Below are 22,381 nucleotides of genomic sequence, written 5' to 3'. Positions count from 1 at the left end.
AGGTGTGGTTTACTAACACTAGCTTAGTTACAGATCCGATTTGACCTTTATTTTTCTAAATGTTGGAATGTGAGAAGAAATCATTAAACTATTATTAAGAAATTCCTGCTTGCTTGGTACTAGCCAGCTTTGTCGCTTGTTTTTTTGGTGCCTAGCAGGTAGACTGAAAATATGGATTAATGCACAAGAAGCATTGAAATACAGAGAGGAAATTAAATTTACTCCAATAGAGAGACCAATGTATTTAATGGCATGAAAATCTTTTTAGTCACCCTCAGGTAAGCGCCTGTGGATTAAAGGGAGCAGTTATTAATGTAAGTGCTGCTGAGCTTCTGTTTCCGGGGTATCCCCTGCTGCTGTGGGCTATGAGGATGGAGAGAGTAGAGAAGCTCAGAGTAGGCATCTAGACTGGCGGTAATTTAATTAGCTATTGAACAGTATGCAGCAGGAGGACCCCCCAGCCCACAGCCACCTTATGCACCGCCAGGTTCTATTCTACTGAAGCTCTGAGTGATTTCTTTAAAATACTCCCAGGAATCAACAGTTCCAAACAGTGGATATCGTGATTCCCTATTTCCTGTGGTTTGTTCTCTGCGATTTAAGTGATTTTTTATTTTTAAAAAGTGGATGCTTTCCTGCTGTGTGGTGCTTTCTTTACCATCTTTCTCACTTGTTTGAAATTCCTAAGTGAGTTAAGAGCTAAGCGAAGTAAACTTTTGCTGGAAATGAGATAAATGAACAGATTTCACGAATATTAAATGTGTACATGCACAGAAAAAGACATTCATGTCATGCCAGTTTTACTGGGCTGCTTTGTTTCACCTTATTTACACAACGAGCGAATATATAGTTGTCATAAATGTAAATATGCTTTCGGTGCAGCTACAATTTTTTCGTTAATCTCATAAATCCGTTTCATAAGTACGTCTTCAGTTTCCACAACTCTGTTAAAGGCAAACTATTTAAAATGTTAAATATCAGTAGAGCAATACGGATTCGTCTGAATTGATCGTAATTCTGGATCATATACAATGCCACACATTAAAGAACAATACATTTTTTACATGTAACGTAAAATCAGTCGGATACACATTACAATATATATCCTGAAAATTACAATCAATAACCATTACATAAATCAGATCATATAATTAGCAGTGAAAATAAATTAAATGAGTTGTTAAAATGTATTTGCATCAGTCATGCATTGCACCCAAAAAATTGAGTCAATACAAAATATGATGATATACATTTGTAGAGTGCACTATTACGCATTGTCATTGTTTGCACCCTGCGTGCCTTTTAAAAGGTGCACCGGGCAAAAACAATGACAATGCGGCTGCGCCACTTATGGGAAGCCGCGAACTGGCGCTGACCCCAGGGCAGTTTATTCATGTAAAAACAAGGAGCAGCTGCGTGTTTTCACATTGAGGCGACAACCTGCCTGCACTTTTAAAGGGGATTAGAGATCCCCTTGCAGGCGGGTGCAGTCAGTGACTGCACCGGCCTGAAAGGGGATGTCTTGGGGGTTCATAGGACCCCCTTTCTCCCCTCCAGAGTGCTGCTCAAAGGGGGCATACTCACAGTGCACCTCCTAGTAAGTGGCTTACTTACTTCTTGGTGGCGCACTGTGAGTGCGCCCCCTGAGAGTTTTTTTGCCTGTACGCCCGTATGAAATTGAGGGAACTCCCTCAGAGGTAGTGTTGGCGCTTTAAGTACGCCATCGCTATTGAAGAGGACGCACAAGCATCTGGGCCACCTTCTGCAATACCAGAGTGCCACGAGGGCGCACAAAGCCAGTGCATGTGCCTTTTGCGCCCTTGGAGCACTTATTGTAATATGACCCCTTTTGTCGATAATGCTCGCAAACTTGAACCAAAGGAGAAAAGAAAAGTTTACAACTCTTCTTTTAGATGCTAGATGCATGCATTTTAAATGGAACGAGAGAGAGCATATATATCAGTTTACCAAAAGGCCAGGGGAAGTGGAAATCGCATCACACACACTGTGATCTTGTGTGATTTCACAGAAAATGACACATTATGATGTTTGGTTTTGGTTGCCTCACAAGTGACATCATTTGTAAAACTTTAAGTAGTGGATACAAGTAGCACATCAAAATATCATTATCCCTCATTCCATTTATTTTTTCACAACATTTCTGGTCAGAAGTGCAACTATTTCATTTTGCAAGTCACAACTTGCAAAACAGAATGTACCAATGTGTCTTAGAATCATTTAGTGATTCCCAATGGGGGTCACAAATTACCTGCCTCATCAGTAATCATTAGGCATGTCGCAATTTGCAACAATTGGGAATGGGCAAGAACACAGGGATGGCGGCCTGCTGGGGAACGCAAACCACTATGTCTGTGTTTGCTTTTTAAATAAAGCATTTTTTTTTAAATGAAGCCCATTTTCCTTATATGAAGACTGGATGTGTTTAAAAGAAAAAAAAGTTTTTATTTTCATTTATTAAGGGCAAGCAGTGGTCCGTGGGACCACTGCCTGCTTTAAAAAAATATTTTTGTGTATATTCACAAAGGGGGAGGGGTCCCCTGGGGACCCCCAGGACAATTACAATGACATATGCAAACAGCCTGCATCAGAAGAGACAGGCACGGCTACTGCACATGTTTTGAGCATAAAAACCGTTGCACAGCATTGTCTCCCACTTAATATTCCATCATGCATTTACTCAATATGTTGTGACTGTCTGAATAGCTCTCAATTTTGGCATTTCTGTATGATCGCAGTGTGTAAACACTTTGAGATGGCCCTAAGGCTGCATAAAAGTGCTATATCAATTACTTAAATAATCAATCAGGATTTATAAAGTGCGGCTAATCACCCAATAGGGTATCCAGGTGCTTGCAGGTCCGGGAGGCTTATTCGAACAGCCTGGTCTTGAGGGCCATTTGGAATTCTGGAAGGGAGGTGATGGTCAGGAGATGTGTGGGGAGGCTGTTGCTGTGATGTTGGAGAAGAAGCGTCCTCCACTTCTGCTTCTGTAGATGCAAGGAGTATGGGCAAGTGAAAGGGAGGTGGAGCGTAGTCTTCTCAACAGTTGGTGAAAGTTCAGGCGGTGGTTAAGATAGGCGGGTCCTTGGTAGTATAGAGCCTTGTGTGCGTGGGTCAGCAGCTTCAATTGGCATCTCTGCTGTATGGAGAGCCAGTAGAGAGCCAGTAGAGTTGCCCGAGGTGGGATGTGATGTGGGGTTTGTCAGGGAAGGCTGTGGATGAGTATGACTGAAGCTTTCCGTATGGTCTGATGTCTCTGTAGGATGTGTGCAGCAATTCCTACATAGAGGGCATTGCTGTAATCCAGTCAGATGGTGATGATGGCTTGTGTTAGGGTGCGTCTTGTGTGTAAGGGTAGCCACTAATATGAATGCTAGGACTGGTTTTATTTCCTTTGAGCAGGGACTGGCTGCTACCCTCAGCTAGCATTTGAGGCAGGAGGTGTAATTAGCCCACACATCTTCTCCCTGGTCTACTGCAGAGAACCAACTGGTTGGACCATCTTTCATTTCTGAGTCCTGTGGAATTAGACCTTGGCAATAGTGTTCTCTTAAACTTTCATATTGTTTTTTAAATGTTGTTTCCTGTGTCTAAAGTATTTGAAAATTAAAGCATGACATTTATAAAGATTTAAAATCTAGAATTATAGTGTATAGTGTTCTGTTATCATAAGATATGTATTTACTTTTCCTCCTGTATTTTGGAGTATATTTTTCCTTACTTAAAATGCTTTGCAAACATGCATTGGCAAAGCCAATAGTTTTGCAAACTCATTATAAGAGTAAGCACTATTGACTTTGCTCTTGGTTGTTTAAGTTAAAAGGAATAGATCAACAACTATGGTTGTGTATTCAAAATCCCAAAACTTTTCTCAAAGGACTTCAAGTGTAATTTCTTTTTGAGCTTTGCATTTATCTCCATACTAGGGATTTCAGCATTTTTTTCTGATTTTCTAAAACAAAGTCAATATCACAACAAGCACTCATGAAAGGCTTCCACCTAACATAGTAGGTCAAATATGAGTGTTTTAGACCCTCTTTAATAAAGATGGAAGAGGATAAAGCTTGTAAAAGAGGATTCATTACATAATACATATTCTGTTCCTCAGTTTCCTCAGGAAATCTTTCACACCATTCACTGAGGGAAGACACTAAATCCCTTTTTTAAGGTTTGGCAGGCTACGCCCAGGAGAGCAGAGTTAATGACCCCAAATTCTCTGATGGACCCCCATATTTAAAGATCTGCACCCACCTGGCAGAGATCTCTATACTTCAGAGGAGCTGTGAAGGCATTGAAAGTTGCTGAGAGGCCGTCATGTTTCAAGCCACTGCTCAACAAATTTTTTAGTTTTGCAAAAATAAACTCCCATAAGCAGAGTTAGTTTTTGTAACACCCAAAAAAATATCCTCACACCCTGGGACGTTTCTTCCAGAATGAGGGATTACTTTTACATTTTTCTATTAAAGACTGCTAGGCTTTCCCTGGATTCAGAACAGATGGAATATATGTCAGACCATCTGCTATAAATGTTGGGACAGCCTCTAATATAATATTTACTTATCCATGGAGGGAGTCCTGCAGGACTTAGGGGTCCATTAGGATGGCGGACAGATCGCCACCCCCATGCAGGCGGTGGCGATCCGTCCTCCATCCTTGCCCGTCCGCCACCTTTCTTCCACCCGCCATATTTCAATGGCGGGGGGACCGTGGCAGAGGGGAAGACCGCCCGTCGCTTGAGGCCTGATATGGTGGCGGTGTCTATCAGACACCCCCAGCCATATTAGGATGGCCTGGGAGGAATGCCTTTCCGTGGCGGCAATGCCGCCACGAAAAGGCATACGGTTCCTGCTTTGGGGGCCCGTTGCGGGCCCCCAGGTTGAGGGGCGGGGTTAGGGGTGCACATGGGCGGTATCTATGGTACCACCCTGCAGTTGCATGCACAAAGCGGCAGGCACCACGCGGTGCCTGCAGCTTTGTGCATGCACATGTACAGCATGCATTTTTAACTTTGCGGCGGGTGCTCCTTAAAGCAGCACCCGCCGCAATGTAAAATATACAGGATGTGACCGCCAGGGTGGCGGTCACATCCTAATTCCAATGGAGGGAACGCCGCTGCCCATGCGGATGGTCCCTCCACCTCGGGGGTGGCGGACGGACGCAGGTCCGTCCGCCATCATAATCGACCCCTACGTTTGCATAAGGCTTTCTCTACTTGTGACTACCCAAGATAGCGGGGGTGCAACCAATGCGGCTTAAAAGCACTCTGGGAGATACAGGCGGTGCAGCAGTAGTCAAAGAATTGATCATAAAAATTAACCCTATATGGCAATCCTAAGGCAGGAACTTTTTCACTACAGCCTAGGAATGCAAGGAACTCAAATAGTTGGTTCTATGGCTGCATGTTAGGTGGCCTAAAAATGTATAAGACTCAAAAACATGTTGTGCTGATTTCAATGATTAATTAACAATTTAATTATTGTTGCAAGCAATTTTTGATAAATATTGCAGTGCTTTAGTGATATAAATTATTGGATTTAAACATGGTAATTGATTTCAATTATATTTAAGCTGGGGCAGAGTTCACTGAACTCCACGAATTGACATAAAAACTCTTTCAAGCTACGCGGAGTTCTGCGAGTGCTGGAGTGGGTTACCTCACGCAGTTCAAACCGAATTTTAGTGCCGGTTGTTTGTCCCGCGCTACATAATCAATGAGAATGGCATCTCACATGGTGCAAGAGGGCGCTTCTTCTTTCTGCCTACTTGAGCAGCAGCTTCCTCAATGTGAATGGAAGGTTTCTCAGCGCGAGCGGTAGTGACCACCTGTGACTGCTCGCATTGAGAAATCTTGCATGGAAGTGGTCTAGCTTTGGATTTTCCTCACTTGCGCTTGGCAACTTAATGGTGACAAGCAAGGAAAAAACTCTGCTCTGCTATTAAGAATTTCTCGGAAGTACGCAAGCTTCACGGAGTGCAAAAAACTCAGCTCTGAGTTCTCTGCCCAGGCTTAATTATATTATGGTAATTTTTAGAATGTAGGTATTGGTCTTTTACTGAGATGACACTTTGACAAAGCCAATAGGATTGTCTTATATATTATTATGGTGATCGTTGACAAAGCTAATATTCTTGCCTTACATGTTGTTGTGATGACCGTTTAGCAAAGTCATCAATCAATCAATCAAAACATCTTTATTCGGGAGGGAGACCCACCACAAAACCAGTTCAAAATACATACAAAAAAATTATAAAAATCAACACATACCAACATGTATCATATAGAGCTTGAGTAATAGCATGGCATGCATGGGTAAAAAGTCTAAAAAAAAGTACAAGATGTTAGTCAAAGTGCATAGTGCTTCTTGATCGTATGGCTGTCTTGAGAAACAAACTTACGCAACAACATGTTGCATTGTCCGTTAAATCTTCCAGACAACTAAAAGCTTGTTTGCATTTACAATAATTTCTGAACCTTAAAAAAGGTACTAAATACAGTCATGTAAATAATTGGTAGTACCTACAGAAGAAGGTAAATAAATCGTGGTTTGCTTAGATACATTGTTGCACAGGCAAACTCAAGAGCTCATGTTGTGCTGGAAACCTCGCGGGAAACAGAAGAAATATTTCAGGAACCCTGCTCTAAATCTAATAGAAGCAAGCGCACCCAACTCCTGGTTGTATTCATCAGGTAATTAGTTGACACAAAACCAAAATTAGCAAGTAAGTTAGTAGCTTTCTGTGATTCCTCATGCAACCTGATACCTTGCAATTTTTCCTGTGCAAGCTTTCTGCTGGGTAGTGCACCCATAGCTAACTCAGAAGTAGCAAACCTTACACCAATCCCTTCCTGTGACTCTTTTGCGGAGGACAGCCAAGGAAGAGAGAGCCCTTCATCACATTCCAGACAGTCAAAAAGTATCTTTGTAGTGAGTGAGAAGTTCACATTGCTCCAAACAGAGAGCCACAGAAGCGGGGGATGAATGAGGATTTGCTTGCATAAATAATTTAATACTAACTCCTTATGGCAAATAAAATGTGAGTTTGATGCAGGCACCATTAATAAATGTCGGCAAAAATGATTTTCCTCTATTTGCAGTGTCTGTGAGCCACTAATGCCCCATACTCCTGCCCCATAAGTAACCCTGGGCGGTGACCTACGTTCCGCTCGTGGAGTTTGCGGATATTCCGGCACTCCACGTTATAAGGAGCTTGCGGAGTTCGGAAAAAAAGTTGTTTTCCTTGCTCGTGATCGTCAATGTCAAGTTGGCGACTGCAAGCGAGGAAATTCAAACTCCTCGCGAGATTTTTCCTTGTTCGTGATCGTCAACATCAAGTTGGCGGGTGTGGAAAATAAACATCCGGGCGAGATTTCTCAACGTGGGGTGGTCAGGTTTCTCATTGCGAGTGGTCGCGAATGCCCGCGACAGCTTGCGATGAGAAACTGCTTGTTCACGTTGAGAAAGCTGCCGCTGGAGTAAATATCTACTCGAGCAGCAGAAAAGGGAAAAAAGGGACTGCTTGCGCTGTGCAAGGTGCCGTTTGCGATGATTGCAAAGTGTGGACAAGCATCCGCACTGTGCAATCACTGCAACCGTCATTTTTCTATGGACCTCCTCTCCTTGCGCAGCTCCGCGAAGCGAGGCAGAGTTTTTTTGCCACTTTGGGGAGTTCCGCGTAGCGCAACTCCGCAAACTCCACCCAGGTTTACCCATAAGTAGCAGTAGCTACACACTAAACTGAATACATTAGTAGCAATGGGACAAGGGCCCTCCGCTCTGGCGGTGATGGTTAGGTAAGGAGGGAGTCGACTGCCTTTTGCAATTTAATTCTATTTTGGCCAATTTATGATGCCAATGAACTAGAGGCACTAAATAAAATCCCTAGATAAGTGAAAGTGCTGGTGTGCCATAGACTATTCGGGCCTACCGAGATGCATAAAGATCATATGTGCTTTGGGCCGCAAGACATAGTAAAAGATTTTGAGTAATAAGTCTTAAGATCTAATTTCTGCAAATATATAAACCTCCCACTCGTCCACCCGCTAATTCTCTTTGGCCAACACTAGCTGTATTGGGCTCTCCTTCAATGATATGAAATGCAACAATTATACTTACAGAGAATGTATACTTAGAAAAATATTTTAGTTTTATTTCTTTTATCTCTTTTTTCATTTGTTCTTACAATAACATTTCATGAGTAATGAGATAAACATTTGTTTCCTTTTTAACAATCTGTGTATGCATAAAATTTAGAAAGGCATAATGACACCTATGACCAATTGGCATATCAAAATATGATAATGAATACAATAAATATTGTCAAATTAACAAAACAGTGTATAAACATCACCCTACCAGAAACACAATCATACCAACCTCGCATGCAGTCAAATCATTACACACAAACTCATACATACATCCCACTACATTCAAGAGTTTCCAGCTGCGAAATGGCTTGCAGATCAGAACTCATGCTGATTAAATCTTCTTAAATGTCCATGGTTATGCAGCCTTCTGGCAACAGCCAGGCCAATGCACGTTTCGGTGGTAAGCTGATTAGGGCCACCTTCTTCAGGACCGCTTACTATTGTACATTTAAATGCAGTGGTGGTATGGTAGGGGATTTAAAATTTAAAGAGGATGAATATCAATCGTAACGCCCTAGGAAAGAATTTCTTTTACTACAACATGCATTATTTGATACTGCTGCTATACAGTGTATACAGTGTATACAGTGTATACAGTGTATGCACCTATCTTGCACTTATCTTGCATGAACACACTGTATACCAGCAATATCAAATAATACATTTTGTAGTAAAAGAAAGTCTTTCCTAGGACATTTGCCAATAAAGGTGCCCATAAAGTCATCTCACACTTAATCAAATCATTGGAAATGCCTTCAGAGCTAGGGGCCTTACCGCCCATACTCTCCTGAATGGCACCTATGACTTCTGACAAAGATACAGATAGGGAAGTGGAAGTTTCAATTTTGGCAACGTCCATGTTGGTTCGGTTACTGGCAGCATAGATGGTTTTAAAGAGCGCTGCACAATCTTCTCCCCTCTCACTGGTCAGTTATAATTTCCATTCTGCACTTTCTGGTCACAGACTTATACTACCTATGCAGAAAGGCCACAAGATCTTTATCTAGAGGGCGAGTAATGAGTGCCTTTCACAGGAGGTGATTAGCCAGTGAGCACGTGTGATCGAACCATCGAGGGACCTGCAATGCTGATTTAGCTGGCTTGAATTAGGACACCCTAGTTTCAGCATAATGACCTACACAACAGTCCACAACCCCCTCCCTAACCATTTTTTTCTGTTAAGCACCCCATCACCAAAGGCATATTTGCACCTACTATTTTCCCTAAAGATTTTAGCGGTTCAGGTAGCTTCCAAGACAGACTAAGCCATCTTGATTGTATTATGGTCACTGAAGTTGGTGCAGATGATGGCACCACATATTAGGCGGCTTACAACGTTCTGGGAAATAAAGACATTGTTGTATAACATTTTAGGACCCTATTGTAATTTTCCTGATTTATGCCCTTATATAGGTATAAATCACCATATCCTTATATAGGCATAGAAATCATAACCATATTTAGGCATAGCTCATGCAGTCCAAATACGGCAGGGTTATTTCCACTAGTTCTCAAAATCCACAACAATTTCTTGGAAAAATCGGCTTCAGCAGCTAGGTACTTCCCCTCGCTCAAATACTGGCTTGTCCAAGAACTCATGGAGTTTTCAAAGAGCTGAGACTCTTTGATGACGTTATTATGTCCACCTTTCCGTCAAACTCAGCACCTTCAAGGTATAAATATGGCCACACTTGCCTTAGCAAACACACAGTGGCTTGGAGCAGTTCGACCATCTACTTGCCCGACGCATCATGCTGCAGCAAGTGCCGAAGGAAGCCGACCCTCGAGCAGACGCACTGAGAGAGATGCTGTCTTTTCTCCTGCCGAGAAATCCTGCTCCAGTGTTTCCAAGCTACCCTTGCGGGTTGTTGGGAAATCGAGTCCTGAGACTGACCTCCTTCCTTCTAAACCAAGGTACGGAGCTGATTAGACCCTAAGAGAAATCTTGGATAGATTCTTGGCAAAGAATACTCGATTTATGCTACACCTCACTTACTTCTTCCCTCATACTAAGCTTAGGTTAGGTACATCGGGATAGGTGTATTGTAGAAACACCAGTTGAGTACCTTTTAGCCTCTGTTATTTATGTATGTATTTATCTATGGTCTAGGAACCATACAATGCTCTTACAGTATTATTTTATTCTACTCTTTTTACTGTATGCACTATATTTTGCAACCAGTTTTACGATTGTAGCAGTTCATTTCTTATGCTTGAGAAAGAAGACTGTTCAATAAATCCTTTTATTGAAAATGCCTGTCTATCTATTTCTCTGCACTTCTAGTAAAACGAAGCATGCACGAATGACTGAGTAAAATATCTATTTATTGTTTCCACGACTCTGATGATCAGTTTTATCTTGGGAAACAAAGTTGTCATATTTATGCGGTTGTCAGAAACTAAATCCCTTCTTGTGAACTCGAGAAAGTTTCTAGCGACCTCCGAGCTAGCTGGCACTCACAAATAAGTCTAATATATTTCGACAGAGACCTCGTTGACATAAGTCCTACATCACATCTATAGGATATATAATTCCAATGCGCAGAGCCTATTGGGAATATAGGAACTACACTACAACATTGTCTTTTATAGAAGGACTATTACTCCCCTAAAAGTGGGTGGCTCTTGCATGCCTAACCCTGTCACCTCTACTATATCATACAGCTCTCCTGCAGTGAACAGTTTATTCCCTCTTGTATCTGATCTCAAAAATGGAGCTGTAGGAGGAGCTTGGCGGGCATCCGTGATGGCCGCGTGAGCACAGCGCTCTCCGGACCTCCGCCACTCCCGGCATGATATCCTGAACTTATCCTGATTCCTTACAAGGTTTAATGAAGAGGAACCTGGGCTGATCCTAATATTGTTTTTGGATTTCAAATTGGACCAGGGGCACCGAAGCTACGTCGACTCAAACTTTCGGGGCCCACCTTGGTGGCGCGCCCGGGTCTTGGTGAGGCTCTGTTGCCGTGTCTGAGTTGAACAACAGCGGCAGGGGGACTCGACCCATGGGCCCCCCTCTTAACTTTCGGTTTCGATTCTGACTCAGACTACGTCTTCCTCCGGAGGTGTCTGGTCGGTGCTGAGTACAGCGGCGCGAGGCTACAGTTGCCCCTTTTGCCTGCTCCGTATCCTTCTGGGCCGGTTCATACCTCGGCTTGCCCTCGCTGCTGACTTTTTTGGCTCCGGCGCCCTGTCTCCCTGCGGCCATTTTCACCAGGTCGTGTGGGTCCCTCGGGGACGCGGTCTCCACCATGACGGGCAGGGGGGACCAGGAGAGGCGAAAGGCCAAGACGCCCCTCCGCGGAGGCCCGGTCCAGTCTAACATCATGGACCGGTACACACATCCGAAGGTGTCCCCCGGTGCCGCCTTGCCTGGCCTGAGTGCAGTGGGGCCCCCTCTGGAAGCTTCGGCGGAGCCGTCCCTGCAAGACAGCATGGGCGCCATTTCTGGCATGAGAGAAACCATCGGCCAACAGTATGAAGCTCTGGCCCACAAAATCGATACTGTGGCTATCGATGTGAACCTTATTCGGGCCGACTTATCTAAAACCAATGAGAAGGTGAAGTCATTGGACCTCAAGTCATCTAGCCTCACGGCCGACGTCTCGGAGATGCAGACGGAGATCGGCAACCTCAGAAAGGTAAACGATTTCATGACTCAGCGCCTGGAGGATTTTGAAAACAGGGCACGGCGTTGTAACGTGCGTGTGATCGGTGTTCCGGAAAATCCTGATCCGCATTCTGTTGATCTCCTGGTTGAGGACTTGATACAAAACTACCTTTCTCCGTCTGGATTGAGCAAATTCTTTGCGGTGGAACGTGCCCATCGTGTTCCGGGTGGCCAGGGTAAGCCGGGCGCCCCGCCGAGGCCCATTGTCGCTAAACTTTTTCACTATAGGGACCGAGACGCTATCCTGCAGGCCTCGAGAGTTAAGGGCCCGGTGGCCTTCGAAAATGCCACGGTGAACTTTTACCCGGATTTCTCACAGCTTGTGCAGAGACAGCGGATGGGTTTCCGTGGAGTTAAGAAGCGTCTTCGGGACCTGGGTCTGAGATACGCCATGCTTTTTCCTACCAGGCTACGAGTGGAGTACAATGATCGGACCCTTTTCTTTGACCGACCTGAGTCGGTAAATGACTGGCTGGACTCTCTGCCGGACAGGTCTAATTTGACTGATCCCACCGAGAACCCGGGTGGTGCCGAAGGTGGCGTGGAGAGCTGAACTTGATATCTGGCCCCTGATTCCGTATCATGTTATCCCTTCCTGGGTTCTGTACTTGAGCGCATTTTTTCCATGTATTCTCCTCTCCCTTTCTTCTGTCGGGGTGGCGGGTGGGACAGAGCCTTTTCCTCCTCCGGGGTCTTTTTGTAGAATGGGGTTTTTTGGGCGACAGGCACACTGCATGTTGGGGTGGCTTCTTTGTCTACTGCAGGGGTGCAGGGTGGGGGGTGTTTCTTTGGGTGTTGGGGGGTGGGTTGTTTGGGGGTTTGTAGTTTGTGTTTTGTTTTTTCAAGGCGATTCTAATGTGATGAAGGTATTTTCAGTGTCATGCTCATTGGGGGAGGGTTCCTGCATTACTTCGTGGGATGGGGGTAGCGGGTTGAGGTTTATTTCATGGAATGTCAACGGTCTAGGGGATCGTATAAAGCGGGGGGTGGTGTTGCGATGCCTGCGACGTTTGTCTCCCGATATTGTCTTTCTGCAGGAGACGCACCTAGTGGGCAATACCTGTCACGCGATGAATAGGTGGGGCTATCGTCTTGTTGCGCACTCAGGGTTTACAACAGGTTCCAGGGGGGTGGGCATCCTAGTCCGGGCTTCCCTTCCCCTTGCGATAGATGATGTGATCCTTGATGATCGGGGGCGCTATGCCGTCCTTGTGGGTCGATATGTGGGCAAACCCCTTTCCCTGTTTACCGTCTATGTGCCCCCCGGCTTGCAGACCGCTACCTTTTTTGATTTGGGCCGAGTTCTGTTGGGCCTCCCTGATGGTGCTCTCTTTCTGGCTGGTGACTTTAACGCTGTTCTCTCTGGTCTCAGTGATCGTTACCCCCCTAGGGATATTCCTTCGACTCAACTATGAATGGGTGGCTTTTTTGATACTTTTGGTTTGGTTGACTGCTGGAGACTTATGCACCCCACTCAACTTCAATATACTTTCCACTCTGGGGCCCATGGGAGCTTGTCTAGACTAGATTACTTCCTCATGCCTTCTGAACAGTCATCGGCTGTCCGCGAGATTAGACACCTCCCCCGGGGCATCTCGGATCATTCTCCGCTCTGGCTCTGGTTTGATGTGGGGGTGGAGGCGGCGGGCCGGGTGGCTCCTATCAACCCTTGGTACCTGACCTCCCCTGAGACCCGTGGTCAATTGATCACGTCCTTGGACAACTACTTTCTGGAGAACGAGGGGTCTGTCTCTTCTGCGGTGTCCCTATGGGAGGCTTTTAAGACTGTGATTCGTGGGCAGGCCCTGTCTCTCATTGCTGAAACCAAAAAGGCAAGGAATCGGGAGGTGGTGGAGCTTGAGATGGAAATACTTGAGATGGAGGCCGACCTGGAATCGAGTGTCACTCGTGACAAACTCCATGCCCTGGGTCTGAAGCAATTGGCCTATAAGTCTCTGGTCACGGATGCGGCCAAAATGATGTTTAGAGAGCAACAGGGTCGTCTGTATGATGTTGGAGACAAAGCGGGGAAATTGCTTGCCTGGTTGGACAAGAAGGAGAGGGCGAATCGAGTGGTGCCTGTGATTCAGACTTTGAATGGTGTGAAAGTGACGGACCCGGTTGAAATAGTGGAATGTTTTGCGGACTATTTCCGTGCGGTTTACTCCCCAGTGTCGGAAAGGGATGAGGACGATTCTCGCCTCATGCTGCGCGACATAGCTTTGCCCTGCCTTTCCGATTTGGAGCGGTCCTTTATGGAGGCCCCGTTCTCAATGGACGAAATCGCGACTGCAATTCGCTCTCTCCGTTCGGGCAAGGCTTTGGGCCCGAACGGTTTGCCAATTGAGTTATACAAACTGCGTCCTGATAAGATTGCGCCCTATCTTCGGACAATGTTTTCGGAGTCCCGGGAGCGGGGTGTTCTCCCCTATGACCAGCGCCTGGCTACGATTGTGGTAATTCCTAAAGATGGTAAGCCCCGGGATCTTTGTTCGTCTTATAGACCCATCTCCCTGTTAAATGTCGAGCCTAAGGTTCTTACCAAACTCTTGGCTACCCGCCTCCTCACGGTTGTTAGTGACCTGATTCATCCGGACCAATCCGGATTTATCCCACACCGTAACACGGCCCTTAATCTACGTCACCTTCATGGAGCCATCGCGAGGGCGGGGCTTCTGACGGAGCCGGCCATTTTGGCCTCGTTGGACGCCTCGATGGCCTTCGACACGATAGAGTGGCCCTACCTTTGGGCGGCTCTTGAGAAGTTTGGTTTTGGCCCGGGGTTCATCGGATGGGTGAAGCTTCTGTATACCGATCCCCTGGCGCAGGTTGTGGTTAATGGTCCAGTGTCGGCTCCCTTTCCCCTTGGTAGGGGGACCAGACAGGGGTGCCCCTTGTCTCCACTACTTTTTGCTCTCGCATTGGAACCGCTGGCTGCGTGCTTTCGCTGGGAGCCTTCCCTCAAGGGTATACGTTGGTCCCCAGATTTTGAGGACCGTGTTTCGCTTTACACGGACGACATTCTTCTTTATCTCACTTCCCTGCGTAAATCTTTGAATGTCTTTATTTGACGTTCTCGCCTCGTTTGGTAAGAATTCTGGTTTGATTATTAACTGGGCTAAATCCTGTGTCTATGCTATTTCGGGTGACCTGCCCCCATTGCCGAACAGATTTCCTATCCAGGTTGTTCAGTCCGGTTTTAAATATTTAGGGGTTTTTATTACATTGGATTTGTCGCTCCGGTTCGAACGTAATCTCCTTCCCCCGCTTCATAGATTGCGGCTGGACGTGGCTCGCTGGCGTAAATTACCCTTGTCGCCGCTGGGCAGGGCTGCCCTTTTCAAGATGATGTCCTTACCGCGATTCCTTTACGCACTCCAGAATTCATATGATGATATCCCCACTACTTACTTCCGGGAGGTCGAGAGTCTACAAAGGCAACTGATTTGGGACGGGCGCCCACGTGTCGCACTTGCGAAGCTCACCATCCCTTGGTATGACGGGGGCATAGCGCTTCCTGATATCAGGAGATATTATTGGGCTACGCAGCTGTCTGCCATTAACCACTCGATGTACTCCCCGGGTCCGGATCCGGCCTTTGCAATGGACAGACTCCAACTGCCGGGTGGTGACTTTAATAGAGCGCTTTACTCCAGGTCGGCTGGGCTCCGCCTTACGGGACCAACTAGGATCGCTGTCAGTGTGTGGCGCGCTGCGAATGTGAGCCTGGGGTGGGATGACCGAGTGACGCTGGCTACTCCGCTTTTTGCATCTGAGCGTCTGGGATGTCTTTGGACTACGAAAGGGTTTGACCGTTGGGACATGATTGGAATTTGTAGAGTGGGTGACGTGTGTGCGAATGGGGCGGTGAAGCCCTTCGAGGCCCTTCGAAATTAATATGACCTGAGCGATAGGGAATTTTTTAGATATTTACAGGTTCGTCATGCCCTCACTTCGGTTCTGGCTTCCGGTGCCGCCGTCCCTGAGTCCTCCCCCCTCGAAGATCGTATACTGGATGGCTATCTCCCTGATAGCACCATCTCCTTGATTTATAAGAAGCTGATTCACAATCGCGCTGACTTGCTCGTTCGACTTATAGAAGCGTGGGTCGGCGACGGGCTGGAATTAGATGATGAGGATTGGCAATCGGCGTTATCTTCTCCGAAAGAGGTTGCCATTCCTGCCCGTCTCCGCCTGGTTCAGCTCAAGATCCTCCACCGGGTGTATGTTACTGGTTCTCGTTTGGTTGCGATGGGTTTTTCCCCGGATGGCCTATGCAAGCGTGGGTGTGGGATGAGTGCTACGTTCCTTCACATTATTTGGGAGTGTCCGAGAGTGGCTGCCTATTGGACTGCGGTGCTTGCGGTGATGGCTGACGTGACTGGGGTTGCACTGGTGCCGGAGGCCCGGAGATGCTTGTTGAACGTGTGGGAACCTACCGACTGTTCGGTGGCCCAAACCAGATGGGCGACCCTGGGGTATATGGTTGCGAAGCGAGACATAGCGCAACTTTGGGGCTCCCACAGGCCCCCCACTGTCTCTGTGTGGGAAGAAAACATGGACTGGTCTATGTTCCGCGAAAAAACCGTCTACACGGCTAGGGGCAGACCTAGGGCATGGACGAAGATCTGGTGTCAGTGGAACGCCTATCGCGGAGACATTTGTGCTCCTCCCTTGGTGGAGGCCTCTGATGTTCTCTTATCACCCTAGATTGATGTTCCTGAAATTTCTCATACTGTCCTTCGGCTTGATTGACCTCCCCGCTGTCCCCCCGCCTTAACTTGTCCTACTGATTGTGACTTCGTGTTCCTGATTAGTGGGTTTCCCACCCCTCCAGAGCTGACTCTCTGTGTATTATTCCTCCGCCTTGGTGTTTATGTTTGTTGTTTTGGTGTGTTTTACAATAAGAAAATTAACTTCTCCTGTTCCATATTGTGGGCGACATTTTGTGTCCAGTTTGTGCCTGACCGCCGGAGTGGCGACCACTGTATTGTCTCATATTATGCTCCGATCTTAGCGGCCGGCCCGTGCGGTTGTGGGCCCATCTCTGTACACATGATTTTGTTGCTCAATAAAAGTTTTTAACCCAAAAAAAAAAAAAAAATGGAGCTGTATCTATTTTTGCTCTGTTTCTTGCTAAGCTAGCATTAAAATCAACTGCAGCCGTAGGTGCATTTGTTTACCCTTCTTGTGACTTGATCTCTACAAGGGAAGCTATGAAGAGAAATAAACCTGAAAAAAGTTAGTTTGGAACATCCACCTGCCCACCTAATAACATATGGATAAGCCATCCGAGCGCACCCTGCATGCGATGGGACAGCCGTTATGTTGAAGATCAAGAAACCCTCAAAGATCACAGGGATGGTTTCCCATGTTTCTTGGAAAAGCAAGACATCGTAAGCCTTTATAATCATTTGCCAGTCTGAGAGTGATATTTTAGAGCAGAGCCCGCTACGTTCCAGCTTAGAATTTTTATCAAAGAGGACGTATCTGTGGGGGTGCTCTTGCAAATTCCACGGTTGTGGTATAAGCTTTCCCATCTTTCTGCTGTGACGTGGTACCAGGTGGTCCCACTGCAGTTTTGCTTACTTCCTTGTGCAACCCAATTGTTATTTGTCAGTCAACTTTTGTGTATTCCGCCAGGGCTGCGTATCTGTTGTTTACATGACTGGTTTTGTTGGAATCTCCTTTGTTGTGCCATTAACCCATTTGATGGCTTGTGAAAAAAACAATGCAAGGGTAACAATATTAGTTGCAATGCCCCAGCTTATTTCGTTCGTGCCCAGGAGTTTCCTTCCATGGAGAAAGTTGACAACAAAGCAGTTGCCAGCTATATTTTTCCAAAAAGGAGCCAATCCTGCCTGCCCTCTGAACCATAATGATCTTGTGACAATTTGTGACATCTGTCAGAATTGGACTTTGCGTGCCTGCATGACACGCTATGACTAGTAGGAGGAGCCACATTGTATTTTAGGCAGGATGTCTAGCGCACTGGTGTGCGTAATTCTAGCCAGTAAGGAGTTGAACTGGTGTCTTTTCGTTTTTGCAGCAGGAGTCAAGAGCTGCAGGGATTATTCACGGCTTTCTGCGAGGCTGCAGGTGTAGTGGTGAGATCGTGCGTGCCCCGAGGAAAGGATGACGCCCTAGTATGCCAGCAAAGTCCTTGTCCCATATGTCTCTTTTTATGATTGTGAATGGGGACCCTGAGTCCGCCACCATGGAGATCTGGATCCTTCCTATGGACATGAGACAGGATGGTTTCCTTCTGGAGGTGCAGTCGACACCTAACACTTGGTCCTCTGTGCACAAGATGCAATCTTCTTCTTCTTCCCCTTCTTTCGCGTCGGGCTCCGAGTCGTACATGACACACTTGAATGCGTTGCTGCGGGGTCTCCTCCTGCAGACTTTACCAAAGTGGCCAGTCACACTGCAAAAGGATCACTTGACGTGGAAGGCAGGTAACTATATGGAAGTGTTGGAGCTAAAGATGGCGTCCGGCTAGTCGCACGGCAGTGTTGCTCCGCCGAGCATCCCTGAAACCCGAAACTAATCAAAACATTCACCGGGTAAAACCAGCACTAAATTTCATCTCTGAGGAGCGCTTACAGCCTGGAAAACATGCGGGGACCTAAACGGAAAGCAAAGGCATCTGTGACTCTTACCTGTACCATAACGCTCGATTACAGCTTTCGCCGCCGTGACAACCGGGATCGTGCTCCTGCTCCATGGACGCTGGCCGGCCTGCGTAAGCCCCGCACAGGTGTGCCGTGCGGTAGATTGAATGATGACACGTTGAGCCATGACTTTCGCGGCTTTTACCGGAGCTGCAGAAGAGCGTGCAGGTCAAGGACGATACCGGCAGGTCTGGTGCGCTGCTATCGGCTCTGGCAGAACAGACAGAACAGCCAGCTCACGAGAGACGGCGAAAGCACTGCAGAGCAAGTAAGATGTAACAAACCCGGATCCTGTGCCTCAGAGCTAACATCGGAGCTGACATCGGATATGTTGGGTAAGGTGGGCCAAGAGTTCGAGTTAAAAAAATTATTTAGCACTGGTAGCCCTGTCAGCGTGAACCCTGCCACCCAGCTGATTTTTATATCGATGTCTTTTGAGCAGAGGAAAACAGATGCCTCGATTACCAAAGACGGAACAAGCACAGGCACAGATAAAATCTTTGAAAAAGATACTACAGCAGTCGGATCCCTCATGGAGAGATCTTCATCCCCTATCACATTGCCACTGAAAAAGCCTATCTGCCAGCCTTCAGTGTCAGTCTCAAGGCAGTGAGTGGTGAGGTGGCTGCAGCTAGAATTGGCCAACTGACCAAAGGGACAGCAACTAACACAACTAAACAACTCACAGCAACCTCACAGGGAGTTAATAACACTGCACCTTCATGCCCAGCTATATTGGCTATACCTTTGCCATCCAGCATTCAGAGATTCGTGCCTCCTCTAGACACATCCTCAAGGGCTGAAGGGGCTATTCCTCGGCAGCTATCCGAGGCGGAGGCGGTGGGGGGGAAGCTGCAAGGAGGGCCGATGAATATATTAGATAATACCGATCCCGACTACTACTCCCTTACCGATGATTCTGTCATATCAGACCAGAGCATCTCCTTATCCAGTGAAGAGGAAGAGGAGGGTGGAAATCAGTATAAAAGCTGGAATTCAGAGCAGCAGGAACAACTCGCATCTCATAAAAAACTTCTTAAGAAGAAAAGGGAAAATATGCGCCACGGTAAAGAACCAGGCTCCTCTGGAAAAGAAATCATCTCAGAATCAAAACGGGACTATGCTGGGACCTTACCTCTGCTGGTGCATTCAAACCCTGCTGACCTGTCTGGGGGGGAATCAGACCATCACTAAAGTCAACTTTGATGCAGAGGATGTGCAAGGGAAACAGGGTAGAGAGCCCGCCCTGGCAGATATCTTGGGGTCCATCAGAAGTTTTCAAGCTGAAGCCAAAGCAGACAGCCGGAGATCCTGCATGGCATTAAAGGAAGTTCAAGGGGGTGTGAGGAAGGTGGACAGAACTTGTGCAGAGATTGTAGATTGGATGGCAATAGTGGAGGAGAGGACGGAGCAGCACGACGAAAATGTCACATCACTCGAGGCCAAATATGAGGAACATGAAGAGGCCATCAAGGATATTATGTGGAAACTCGAGGAGCAGGAAAATTGGCAACGACGGATCAATCTCCGCTTCCTTGGTATACCCGAGGGGGTGGAAAAAGATGATGCGGGGAAATATATGATTGCCCTCCTCGAAAGTTCTTTTCCGGAACTCCAATCCTGGGACTGGGAGAAAGAGGTTTACCGGGCTCATAAGTTTCCCCTAAGGATCAAAACTTATAAAGCATCACCTCATCAACATCCTCGAGCCATGATTTTATCCTTTGGAAATCTCCTGCTTCGACAGGCTGTCTATGATTTAGCTCGACCCACCAACAAGAGAACATTTGAAGGGGCAACTTTTTTTTACCAGGCCAGACTTTGCTCATGCAACTGTTGAGAGGAGATGTCGGCTGAAGCAACTGTTTGACCCCTTCCAAAAATTAGGAGCCTTAGTATCTCTTCAGAATCCGGCAAGACTAAAGATTGTGTATCAAGGCCATATTCATAGCTTTGCCTCTGAGAGTCAAGCTAAAAACTATCTGGACGAGATATCAAGACACAAATAAAGCATAGGAGTGGAGACTGGAACGACCAATGCTTAAGGCATTCGATAAAGTGATAAAGTGATAACATATGTCTGAGCTTTTCCTTACCTATTTTTCAATACTATGCTTCACTTTCTCTTTTTTTTTTTTTTTTTAGAGGCTGTGGTAAGCTTATAACTCGTTGGGCAAAGCTGATCGAATATATTATTTGTATTCCTGTGTCTGTTTTCCTTTCCCTATTCTACTATATTTCTGCGCCATGAAAGACTGCTTGATTATAGAATGTATACAAGACAATGCCGCAAGGAATATTTTCAGATCTTATGTCGATAGAGAGGCCTCTTTAGGATGTTTGAACTGTACTAATGACATAGCGTTTAGCGAATTTTTCTTTTACCTAGGCATTATAATATATACCTTCATATTTCTTTTTTTTTTTTGTTGCTTTCGGGGGGATGCTCGGCGGGGATGCTGGAGCGGTCTAGACGGATGTCACGTCCCTGGATCCTCCTGGACCAGGTAACCTCTAGTGGTGGCGGTGGGTGGGGGGGTGGGATTCTTGGATGGGGGAGGGGGGGAGGGAGGGTCGAGGGGTGGGATTGGTTGGTGGAAGGGTGGAAAAACGAGAAAAAAGGAAAGTGGTACAATTTTGGACAAAGATTCATTGAGAAGGACAATAACATGATTATGGATCTGAGTGATGAGATATATAAACAATTAAATGGCAAGCATTAGAATATGTACTATTAATGCGGGAGGATTGAATGACTGGAAGAAGAGGCAGAGACTGGCATTCTTAGTAAGGCATGAAAGGATTGATATTATCTGTATACAAGAAACCCATCTCCCATGGTCAAAACGTAATCTACTTTCACTGGGTGGCTTTGAGTTAATAGCCTGCTCTACACAGACGTCTACAATCCGAGGTGTAGCTATATTAATTCGAGGTTCCCTAGGTAAAGCAAGGAAAGTGAAGGCGGATAGCAATGGGAGATGGGTAATTGCTGACTTAGACCTCGGTTTCTCGTTATGTGTAGTGTACGGCTCCAATCAAGATGAGCCTGAAATATTCGACTTTTTAGAAACTGAACTTGTGGGTTGGGCTACACCGTTGTTAATAGCGGGGGATTTTAATATTTCGGCTGATTGGGTCGGATCTGAACCATATGCAGGTTGGAAACCCAAGGTCTTTCAATCTATTCGATCTCTTCTGAACTCTCATGGGATGATCGATGTATGGGGGGCTAAAAACCCCTTGGACTTTGGATACACATACTTTTCTAATTCTGCCCAAAAATACACGAAATTAGATTACTTCCTGATCTCGTCCTCTGAGTTATCGAAAGTTGACATACTTAAACTTCCTAAAGTGGTGTCTGACCATAACCCATTAATTATTTCATATAGTATATGTCAGAGGGAAAGAAAAAGCAATTCCTGGTCCTTTGAGAAAAAGCTCCTTAGTGATAAAAGATTTATAGATCATCTGAAAAATTGGGTCCCACAATTTTTTGCAACAAATAGGTACAGTGCGTCTAGAAACACAGTCTGGGAAACTTTTAAGGCAGCATTGAGGGGTGAAACTATTAGCTGTTCATCAAGATTAAGAAAGGAAGATAGAAAGAAGATTGAGGGTTTAATGAAAGAGTTAGTAAAAGTAGAAGAGCAACATATGACTGATATAATCAAAGGGGTTAATACCACTGCAAGTCAGGAAGCTTTACTGACAATCAAAGCCGCACTCCAGAAAGAAGTAACTATGAAAGTCACAGGAGAATACCAATCAAATAGGGTTAAAAGATATGAGACTGGTGAGCAGGCAGGGAGAGCACTTGCCCTTAGGTTAAGGCAGGAAAAAACAAGAAACACTATTGTATGTATA

Source organism: Lissotriton helveticus, chromosome 1_1 (genome assembly GCF_964261635.1).
Source record: "Lissotriton helveticus chromosome 1_1, aLisHel1.1, whole genome shotgun sequence".
In the NCBI taxonomy this organism is placed as follows: Eukaryota; Metazoa; Chordata; class Amphibia; order Caudata; family Salamandridae; genus Lissotriton; species Lissotriton helveticus.
Note: the sequence above shows the minus strand (reverse complement) of the source record.